The sequence below is a fragment of the Saccopteryx bilineata genome, chromosome 9, assembly GCF_036850765.1.
Source record: "Saccopteryx bilineata isolate mSacBil1 chromosome 9, mSacBil1_pri_phased_curated, whole genome shotgun sequence".
In the NCBI taxonomy this organism is placed as follows: Eukaryota; Metazoa; Chordata; class Mammalia; order Chiroptera; family Emballonuridae; genus Saccopteryx; species Saccopteryx bilineata.
Genome location: NC_089498.1, coordinates 34,380,243 through 34,389,899, shown reverse-complemented (window position 1 = coordinate 34,389,899; position 9,657 = coordinate 34,380,243).

Sequence of the window (9,657 nt, the reverse complement as noted above, 5' to 3'; positions counted from 1 at the left end):
GAAGGCAGAGACAGTCTCTCGCATGCGCCCTGACTGAGATCCACCTGGCAAGCCCACTCAGGGGCGATGCTCTGCCCATCTGGAGCATTGCTCTGTTGCTCAGCAATCAAGCCCTTCTTAGTGCCTGGGGCAGAGGTCATGGGGCCACCCTCAGCGGCTGGGGCCAACTTGCTCCAATTGAGCCATGGCTGCAGGAGAGGAAGGGAGGGGAGGAGAGAGAGAGAGAAAGAGAGAGAGAGAAGTGGGGAGGGGGAGGTTGGAAAAGCAGATGGTCGCTTCTCCTGTATTCCCTGAATGGGAATCAGACCCTGGACATCCACATGCTGGGCGCATGCTCAACCACTGAGCCAACCCGCCAGGGCCTGAAATCTTTCTTTAAAAAAAAAATTGATTGGTTGATTTTAGAGAGGAAGGAAGGAAGAAAGGGAGGGAGAGAGGAAGAGAGGGAGAGAGGAAGGGAGAGAGAGAGGGAGGGAGAAGAAGGGAGGAAGAGGAAAAGAGGGAGGGGGAGAGGAAGGAAGGGAGAGAGGGAGGAAGAAAAGAAGAGAGGGAGAAAGGGAGGGAGAAAGAGAGGGTGGGAGAGGAAGGGAGAGGGAGGGAGGGAGGGAGGGAAGGAGGGAGGAAGGGAGGAAGGAAAGAAGGGAGAGAGAGAAACATTGATCTGTTCCTGTATGTACCCTGACTGAGGATTGAACCCACAACCTTTGAGTACCAGGACGACGCTCTAATCAACTGAGCTATCCAACCAGGGCTAGATTTGAAATCTTTCTTAATAAAAAGGTGAAAAAATAACAATTATATCAGTGCAGAATTTATAAATAAACAACATGGGGCTACCTGAGATATGTAGAAATTATGAAGTCTGCTGATTCACATAATAAATATAATCTCCAAATAAGAAAAAAAAATTATGAAGACATAAATCCTATTCACCAAAGAGATTGTACAGAAAGGGACTCAAATGTCTCTCATGGATATCTCTGGATGTGGATGATGGATCTCTCCCTCCATACTTCTTACCTATGTTTCTGGGTTTTCTATAATTAGGGGAATAAAAGCTTTGTAAAAAATATGAATAAGATATTTTAGGGTTTTAGTTCCCCATTCTCCTTCCCTTTCTCTCTTCTCCTGGGGAACTGCTCACTGTTTCTAAATGGTCCTCTCTCTGCCAAGGAGGGAACAAGGCTTTCCTGTTCCATGGAAAAGCCTGTGCCGCCAGGAATCCAGCAGGAGAGAGAAAGGAGCAGAGAGAGAGGCTCCTTCACATGAAACTGGGGTGGAGCTCGCAGGAACCAGGGCTTCCCCAGACAGCACCCAGCTGTGATCTGAGGCCTTCCTGCCCCTCAGAAAGAAGCACAGGGGCCAGAGCTGTCAGAGTGCAGGCTGTTCTGGGATGTGGAATAGAGCCCCAGGGCGGTAGAGATGGGAGGACACTTGGTCCCACTTTCTCATTATACAGAAAGGAACCTGAGATTCAGAGAGGGGGAGTGACCTACTCAAGGTCACACAGCAGGCAGTGGCCAAAGCGGGACTTGATCCCAAGACTCCTGAGCCTCCCCCCCCCTGCCCCCGCACAGTGCTCCTGGATTTTTCTCTCTGTTTGGTGGACCTGGATAGCAGCTACTCCAACCCTTTCCCAGCTTCCTACATCACCAGGTTTTGAAATCATCCCTGGGTTTTCCAAGAAAAACATATTTTGGTTTTTCTTTCTTTTCTTTCTATCATCTAAAGAAATCTGAGAGCCCTTTCTAATAGTTTGGTCAAGACTGCAGACAGGCAGTGAGACACACCACAAACACAATCCTGAGCCTGAGGAACCCAAGGCTACCGCTGGCCTGGAGAAAGATGGGACATCACGACTGTCACCGGTGCTTGGTCAGCACATTAGCCCTGAGTTGTAGGGAACACGGAGTGTTCGCCCAGTTCCTCAGATCCCTGGTGTTGGGCTCCTGTCAGGAAAGATTGACGGGTTTGCATCAAACTGCCCTTGGCTGGGGCTTTATTGGCTTTGAGTGATCACTGTGTCCTTGGGGTGTTTAGTGGACACGGGCCCTGCCAGCAGTGGGGCCCTCTAACCTCGCCGACATTTCCTAGCCTCTCTTGTAGCTAGATGTGTCTTTGTGACTATGCTCTGGCCAATAGGAAATGAGCACAAAGGGATGTGTTCAACTTTTTTTTTTTTTTTTTTGACAGAGACAGAGAGAGGGACAGAGAGAGGAACAGACATGGACAGACAGGAAGGGAAAGAGATGAGAAGCATCAATTCTTTGTTGTGGCACCTTAGTTGTTCATTGATTGCTTTCTCATATGTGCCTTGATGGGGGTGGGGGTGGCTACAGCAAAGCAAGTGACCTCTTGCTCAAGCCAGCAACCTGGGCTCAAGCTGGTGAGCCTTGCTCAAACCAGATGAACCCACACTGAAGCTGGCGACCTTGGGGTTTCGAACCTGGATCTTCCGCGTCCCAGTCCAACGCCCTATCCACTGCACCGCTGCCTGGTCAGGCAATGTGTTCAACTTAAGTAAAGAAGGAGGCATGCCCTTCTTTGTCCCTCTCTCTCTCGTTGTTTTGTTTTGTTTTGTTTGTTTGTTTGTTTGTTTTTAGATTTCATTTATTGATTTTGAGAGAGAGGAGAGAGAAGGTGGGGAGGAGAGTGGGAAGCATCAACTTGTAGTAGTTGTTTCCTGTATGTGCCTTGACCAGGAGAGCCCAGGGTTTCAAACCAGTGACCTCAGCATTCCAGGTCGATGCTTTATCCATTGTGACACCACAGGTCAGGCAGTCCCTCCCTTCTTACTGACTACATGGCAGATTGATTGATGGCTGGAATTCTAGCAGCCATTTTGGGCCATGTGGTAATTCTAGGACCAGAAGCCAATGGAAGAAACCTGGGCCCAAACATCATGGAGCCTCACACAAGTCAGAAATAGATTTCCATCTTCTATAAGCCATGACTATTTGGGGTTTCTTTTTACTTATGGCCAATATTTTCCAATTAGTAACCCACCATGTTTTGATTGAGAGTGTGGAGTTGCAGTCATTTGCAGAGCAGCTATAGGGGACCTGTTATGTGTGAAAGGTTAGGGCAAGCTCTAAGATGAGACTGATATTATTATGCATAATAATAATTGTGACATTTATCAGCGTGTACGTGTAAAACACCTAGCTCAGTGTCTGGCACAGAGTAAAAGCTTAAGAACTGTTAGCAACTGTATCGTCATTACAGTAGGTCCCCTTACCAGCGGTTTCACTTTCCATGGTTTCAGTTACCCATAGTCAACTATGGTCCAAAAATATTAAATGGAAAAGTCCAGAAATAAATAATTCACAAGTTCTAAACTGTGTGCCGTTCTGACTAATGTGATGCAACCTCATGGCATCGTGCTCCAGTCCACCCAGGAAGTGAATCACGCCTTTGTCCAGCACTCCCACACTACACACTACCCACCCAGTACCACCTTGGCACTCAGACCAACTGTCATGGTGTCGTGATGCTTGTGTTCAAGTAACCTTCATTTTACTTAACAATGGCCCAGCGTGCACCAGCGGTGAGACTGACAATTCAGGTACGTCCAAGAGAAGCCGTGAGCTTCATCATAGCACATACACGGTTCAGTACCATCCTTGGTTTCAGGCTTGGGGGCTTGGAGCATAACCCCCAGGGGCAGGGGCACTGAACACGGCCCTGAGGGTGGGCACAAGAAGAGCAGATTGTCTACACGGTGACATCATCAGGCACTGCGAGAAAGAGCTTGGTGGATATTATGATACTTCACGTACTGCTCCCACATGCTGACCCAGGGGACAGACACAGCCCACCACACTGTACCGGTGAGGACCCTGAGCCTCCGAGAGGGGGGCTGCCTCCCTGAGCAGCCGCAGAGCCTGACCTGACCCTGCACCCTGGCTCCTGGTCCTCCTTCCCGAGGGCAGAGGGCAGGGCGGAGACAAGGCCCCCAAGAACACACCAGGGGTGTGGTCTGCAGCTTAGGTCCTGTGTCCTGGAGTGGGGAGGTGAGGAAGGCTGTTTCGGGGGGGGGGCCCAGCCAAGCTGTGCCCCCAGAGTCCCCATTACTTCTGTGTCCTCTGTGGCCAGCCCCAAAGAGGTGATCAATGGCCAGGCTTTGAATTAAAAAGGAGTTTCGCTTGGCCAGTTGGCTCAGTGGTAGAGCATCAGCCTGGCATGCAGGAGGCCCGGGTTCGATTCCTGGCCAGGGCACACAGGAGAAGCGCCCATCTGTTTCTCCTCCCATCCCCCTCTCCTTCCTCTCTGTCTCTCTCTTTCCCTCCCGCAGCCAAGGCTCCATTGGAGCAAAATTGGCCCGGGCGCTGGGGATGGCTCCTTGGCCTCTGCCCCAGGCGCTAGAGTGGCTCTGGTCGCGACAGAGCAACGCCCCAGATGGGCGGAGCATCGCCCCCTGGTGGGCATGCTGAGTGGATCCCGGTTGGGTGCATGCAGGAGTCTGTCTGACTGCCTCCTTGTTTCCAACTTCAGAAAAATACAAAAAAAAAAGAAGTTTCCTGCAGCTGCTGTAGCAAAGGAACCCAAACTTAGTGGATCAGAACACACACATTTATTAGTTCACATCCTCTGTGTAGAAGACAGAGTTGGAGGGTGGGTGGGGCAGGCAGGAGACACTCCGCCTTCTTGGAGGAGGGTCTGTGGAACAGGGACACTACTTAGTTCTTCATTGCTCTTGGCCAGTTCAAGGCCCTGGGGACCAGGAAGCACCCTCTGTGCTGGCTTCTTTCCCCTGTCCCTCCATCCACACCCCTCTTGGGATAAGCTACTGCCCCCAGTGTAGCCCCTCTAGGGTGGAGTCATTTCCAGGGCCAGATCACACTGCTGCTGTCACCAGTGGACCCAGCTGGGGGCTTGACCAGACTCCAGTCTCACTGGGTCGCCTCAGCACATCCTCCAAGCCAGACTCGGCCGCAGAAGAAAGGCCAGGCCCGCGGTGGGGTCGGCAACAGCCTTGGGTGGAGCCCCTTCCTGAGTTCATGTACCAGGCTGCTGACTTCACATAGTCAGATATGTCAGCCTAGCGTGAAGGGGCCGATAAAAGAAAAGCTAACTCAATCTTGGACTACATTAAAAATGTCAGGGGCTCGAAAGGGCGGTGGGGGGAGGTAGAAGAGGACAAATAGGGGATAAATGGTGATAGAAGGGGACTTGACTTGGGGTGGTGCATGTGCGGTGCAGTGTACAGTATGGAATGATACACCTGAAACCTATGTCATTTTATTAACCAATGTCACCACAATAAATTCAATTTTTAAAAATGTGAGGGGCTTGGAGTTAGGGAGGGAAGAGCACCCTGAGCCCAGTGGAGTCAGGTCCATATCGGGCCAGGGCCCTCTGGCCATGGGTACTATGGCCGGACACCGAGGGGCCCTTCTGGGCATTGGCAGGCCCTCTGCCCATGGGTACTATGGCCGGACACTGAGGGGCCCTTCCGGGCATTGGCAGGCCCTCTGGTCATTCGTCCTACACCCCGATCCTGCCCATGGGCACTATGGCCAGACACCGAGGGGCCCTACCTGGCACTATCTCATTTCTTCCCTATGAGGGTGGATGATTACTATCCCTACTTTACAGATGAGGAAACCGAGGCTCAAAAAGGAGCCCTGGCCTGCCTCGGTGCCCAGCTCGGAGTGAGGAGCCTGGACTTAGGCCCTGGCCAGAGAGCTCTACAAGGCAGGGACCTATCTTCCTGCTGTGTCCCGCCCAGCAGCCTGGGACCAGGGTGGAGGAGACGCTCAGCAAACCCTTGGTGATGGAGAGAGGGTGGACTGAGCCCAGACACTCTGCAGAGGGGGCGGGTGGAGAGCGGGCTGGAGAGGGTGAGGGGCAGGGGTGCTTCCTGAGGCATCCTGGAAGGCCACTCTATCCCCCTGCTCAGCAGCGGCACAGAGTAAACGAAACTAGTTAAGCTGCGGATCATGTCTGGACCTGGGAAGCAGCAGTCCAGGGAAGACAGTCTTACAAGAGGGGCAGGACCCAGGACCGCCTCTAACTGCTCTTGCCCAAATGTCAAACCTGAATCAACGTTCCAGGGACCATCAAGGGCCCTGAATGGAGCAACATTCCCCAAAGCAACTGACCCACACACAGTCACACAAAAGTGTCCGCATTGCACCAGCTAAAGACAGCAGGTGACCCTGGCTGGATCCTGGGCCAGGAGAAAACTGTTCGCTTATTTACTAAAATGAGATTGTTGGGACAATTGTGAAATCTGATTAAAGTGGGTAGATTAGATAATAGAATAGAGTAATATGTAACTGTTAATTGTCTGATTTGATGTTTGTACTGTGTCTGTGTAAGAAACAAGTCGTGGCTGAGGAAACATATGACACACTTGTGTAACGGGGCATGGGCTCTGCAACTTGCTCAGAAAGAGGATAAATACACGCGCAGAAAGGAAGTGAGAGAGAACGAGAGAACCAACAGTGAAATGGTAGCCATCAGGAGTGTGGGTGAAAGAATTCTGGTATTATTTCTGTACAAACTGAAATTTTTTCAAAAGAAATAGTGAAAGAAAAGTCAACATTCTGAAAAAGGAGGGGGGAAAAAAAAAGAGGCAGGGACTGCAGCGTGTCCCGATTCTGTGGAAAAACCAGCCCTCTGTGACATGAGTGGGACCCTGGGGAAACGAGGATTTTGAGAGAGAGGGTGTTGGATGCCAACACTGCCTCCACGTTACTTTCCTGGGGTGATGGTCACAGGAAGTCTTTCGGGAGTCTGTCCTTGCTGTTCTGAGGTGCACGCTGGATTTGGGGCCAAGGGTCAAGATGTCTGCAACCGTTTCTCATGTGATTCAGACCTCCATCCACAGCAAGGGGGGTGGAGGAGACTGCAGGGAGGGGCCTCTCTCTCCACCCTCAGCCTCTGTACCTTCCTCCTTATCTTTAGCTTTTCCCTCTCTGGCCACAAGATGTCTCCTTGGGGCCCTACTAGAAAGTGGTTTTCATTTGTTGAAGTTCTTGTTTTGTTTTGTTTTGTTTTCATTTTAGAGAGAAGAGAGAGAGAGAGAGGAGAGAGAGAGAGAGAGAGAGAGAGAGAGAGAGAGAGAGAGAGAGAAAAGAGGGGGAGGGGCACGAAGCATCAACTCCCATAGGCCTCGACCAGGTAAGCCCAAGGTTTCGAACTGGCGACTCCAGAGATGCTTTATCCACTGGGCCTCCCCAGGTCAGGTCCATTTCTTCTTTTCTAAGATGTTAATTATACTGTTGCCCTTTCTTTCTGACCCGCTGCTCTTTCTCCATCCTGGGCGAAAGTAGTTTTTTTTGTTTTTCTGATGGTGTTTCGGGGTGGGGGTGGGGGCTTGCCCAACCCACTTTGCCATCCACCGTGGAATTCCCCCATGAAAAGGTCTCTGCTGCCCTCTGGTGGCCATTGCTTGTAACGCAGACCCCACCATCCTTGAGAGGCAGAAACCCGAAAAGGCTTTGCCGCTTTTCCTTGTCCTAGAAGAGTTGGAGGTCTCCAGAAAAAAAAAAAACAGAACCAATCGGCTACACGAGGAGATTTAGTGTAAGGAATTGGCTTAAGTGACTGGGGGGGCTGGCAAGTCAAAGTCCATAGGGCAGGCTGAAAACCCAGGCAAAAGCTAACACCGCAGTCTACAGGCAGAATTTCTCCCTCTCCAGAAAACCTCAGCTTTGCTCTCAAGGTTAGCAGTGACTGGGGGAGGCCCGCCCCATCATCGAGGGGCATCTCCATTACTTCAACTGATTGCAGATGCGACCACGTCGACCACGTCTGCCTTTACAGCAGCCCGAGTTCGTGTCGGGTAAAGTGAGTGGATCCTACAGCCCCGCCAAATTGACAAGGCACACTAACCGTCACTGGTTAACGGAGAAGGTTACATTTTAAAGTGAAATTTTGTGTCTCAAATTATGCTTTCCTGCTGATTTCCAACCCCTGCTTGAAAAAATATAAAACAACACCCTTTGCTAAGAAAAGGAGGCTATTGTGGCTTCTGAGTCTGGAAGTGACTGAGAACAGGGGAGCAGGGCCCCTAGGCTGTGACAGGCGAGCCCGATGTTAGCTATTATTGTCATTAGAGTGAGAATTACCTGCGTGAGGAGACAGTAAGTTTTATACACATACATAACCTCCAGGCACATGCAAAGGGAAAGAGAGAGAGACAGAGACAGAGACAGAGAGAGGGAGGGAGAGTGGGGAGAGGAGGCAGAGACGTCACACATTAGGGACAGAATCAAGGCCAGGGGTCACATCAGAGCTTTTCTCCAAATGTGCAGGGAGCGAGGGCTGCAAGCCCTCAGGACCATCACCGTCCACTCTGTCTCAAGCAGAGTTGTGAGCCGGTGAGGTGAGGGGTAATGCAGCCCCTGGGTTCCTGGGCACCTCGAAGATGCTAAATTCTGCTTTGAGGTGTTCAGGGCATCAGAGGGTCCTGGTGGGCTGTCCAGTGGGCAGTGGGCATTTGCAGAGAGGCCTGGGGAGGTGTTATTCGGAGTGGCCAGTGCCTCTACCCACCCACCCCCCGGGGGAGGGAAAGAGAGAACTCAAGAAGATGTGATTGGCCCAGATGCTGTGGGAGGTGATGTGGGGGTGGAGGGGGTGGAGAGCATCAGGTACAGAGAAGTGTGGGGAGGGGTCTGGCAGGCAGCATAGGATTGGGGGGTCACTCAGGACCAGCTACTGGGGAACCATCACACCCCGGGCCTACATGTAAGGAACAGCAGCCCTGACTGGCCCCTGCCCCGTCCTTTAGTTCTCATACCCGGGACTTATTTCTTCTAACAACAAGACAAGTAGATATTGCCACCATCCCATTTACCGGGGGCAGAAGACTGCAAACCAGAGAGGCCCGGTGACTTGCTCAAGGTCACACAGCAGGGCTGGGTCTGGGATTCGAACCTGTGCTTAGCTGACTCTAAAGTCTTTGCTTTTACGTCGACCTGGAAATGCTGAGGTCGCCGGTTCGAAACCCTGGGCTTGCCTGGTCAAGGCACATATGGGAGTTGATGCTTCCTGCTCCTCCCCCACTTCTCTCTCTCTGTCTCTCCTCTCTGTCTCTCCCTCTCCTCTCTAAAATGAATAAAAAAAAAAAAAAATTAAAAAAAAAACAAAACTCTAGGCCTGACCTGTGGTGGCGCAGTGGATAGAGCGTCGGACTGGGATGCGGAAGGACCCAGGTTCGAGACCCTGAGGTCGCCAGCTTGAGCGCGGGCTCATCTGGCTTGAGCAAAGAGCTCACCAGCTTGGACCCAAGGTCCCTGGCTCCAGCAGGGGGTTACTCGGTCTGCTGAAGGCCCACGGTCAAGGCACATGTGAGAAAGCAATCAATGAACAACTAAGAAGTCGCAACGCGCACAACGAGAAACTGATGATTGATGCTTCTCATCTCTCTCCGTTCCTGTCTGTCTGTCCCTGTCTATCTCTGCCTCTGTAAAAAAAAAAAAAAAAGATTTTAAAGTCTTTGCTTTTATATATGTTTTTTCTTTATTTTTAGGGCTCTTCATTATGAAAACCTCCAGGCACACGCAAAGGGAGCAGAACTGTGTCGTGGGTCCCACTGGGCGAGCTTACAACATCCTGCTGTGCTTGTTTGTCCTGCGCCTGTCCCCTCCCACCCAGCCTCCTCTCATTGCTGTGGTTATTTGTGTCGTTTCTTTTCTGAGGGAAAAT